Source organism: Empidonax traillii, unplaced genomic scaffold (assembly GCF_003031625.1).
Source record: "Empidonax traillii isolate 1590-97213 ecotype Southwest subspecies unplaced genomic scaffold, ASM303162v1 scaffold1101:size226669, whole genome shotgun sequence".
Taxonomy (NCBI): domain Eukaryota; kingdom Metazoa; phylum Chordata; class Aves; order Passeriformes; family Tyrannidae; genus Empidonax; species Empidonax traillii.
Window position 1 is genome coordinate 1 of NW_020956294.1, and position 1,748 is coordinate 1,748.

The 1,748-nt window shown below is 40.6% G+C and overlaps 1 protein-coding gene across 1 annotated transcript in view; it reads right to left on the bottom strand.

The window, feature by feature from the left end:
* Positions 1–783: 783 nt before the first annotated feature.
* Positions 784–1,748, bottom strand: part of LOC114068625 (catenin alpha-2) — a 148,828-nt gene continuing 147,863 nt past the window's right edge. Inside the window, exon 14 of the mRNA XM_027904903.1 lies at positions 784–1,399. The gene's annotated coding sequence lies outside the window, so the exon portion shown is untranslated. The remainder of the gene's footprint in view (positions 1,400–1,748) is intronic.

Consider the following 1,748-nt stretch of genomic DNA (forward strand, 5'->3'; position numbering starts at 1 on the left):
GTGTATATAGCATCTTAACTGTATATAACTGTAATTTGCGTAAATATAGATATATTTTTATATAAGCAGCTTGATTGTGGGTTCTTTAATTTTTATAGTTTCTTTCTCCTTTAACCTAAGGGAAGAAAGAAGGGGGGAAGGGGGCTGCTGTCCTAGCTTTCGGGCATTTGGCAGGGAGCCAAGTCCAAACCGTCACACACTCATACCACACCCCAGAAACACTGTAAGGACAAGCAATCATATTTGGCATCGAATTTTTGAAATTCAATTACTTTATCAGTATTTTTCATGACACAAATCCTGTCTCAAAGTTCCTAAAGTAGGATATTTGCTATCAGTCTGAATGCCAAAACATCTGCAACAATTCTGCAGGACAAGGAAGAAACCCTCAGCCAACGAAGGCAAAGGAGTTTCGTGGATGGGAACAGGATTTCACCCCACAGATTTGCCAGAACTACTACAGCTGTTTACACCACACATTCCACTTTCTACATCAACCTACAACTGAGAAACATGGGAATGAATTTTCTGCCATGGTGGCTCCAGGGTTTTTTCTTCCAAATCTACCTCAGTCTGCACAGAACTGATGTCTGGAGGATCTTGCCTACCATGGAACCTCACAGACAGAAAATGTGATTGTCCAAGGGCCAGCACAGCTCCAGAACAAGCTGAAGCAAAATTAGTACAGCGACATTTACAACTTTCAAACCATTCTGACCCGTGGGATGGTTTGATCTGAATTCTTGGATATTAACAGGAAACAGGATTTTGTACGACTGACTGAAAGAGAGGCTCCCACCCAATATTCAGGAAGATAAATGCAACAAAGTCCAAACTCTAATTGACAGAGAGGCAAACCCAAACTAGAGCTAAAATTTTTTGATATTGCCAGGAGGCTTGCTGAAGACAGTTAGAGTAGGAAGTCTGTCAAAGCTCAGTATCAGGCCCAGTAAAAAAGCAATTTTCACCAATTTACACAAGGATTCACATGTTAGAAGTGAAGAAGATACAACATTGCCTCACCCTGAGGTCCCAGAAAGAAAAGTGCAGACAGGACTCAGTCAAAAGCATCTCACTACAAAGCTCCATTTTCATAATCAACTGCAATTAAATCTAAAGAAAGAGGAAATACAGGATATCTAACTATCCTGTGCTACTGATCTCCCTCCTCCTGACTTGAGTTCTGATTTGGTTGTAATTTGAGAACAGAAAGACATTTTAAAAGCCCCAAATAATCTAGTCTTCTTTCAAACCGAGTTTTAGAAGCAAATCTTTTGTTCCTTATCTAGAAAACAGGTATAATAACAAGAAAAAATGTCTTTCTTACAGTCTTACCTGAAAAGCGTCCAAATCGTGTCTAGTTGGCTGGAAATTGTACTCAGTGATAAAATGTAGGAGACTTTGGATACAAAGAAGTCAATAAAGCACAGAAACACTACATGCTTTACACAAGGATGTGTTATCTCCTGCTATTCCTCCCGATTTTGGCACAATGAAAACACAAAGAAAAGCAGCATAATGCAGGATTGCAGATTGCAATGCTGAGAACTGTGCTGTCTGCCTAAATTCTTTTAAAATTTGTACCAGTGTCTGTCTGTGATTTACCTCCCCGCCTTCAACTGTGAGGATCTGCCACTTTTTGAGGCAAATCTGCCCCTTGAGGTACCTTCTTATCTGTGAGATGATGCTTGCCCAGGTCAGCACAGAGGCATGTTTTGAGGATGGCTGCTCTACAGGCACAGCTGGCT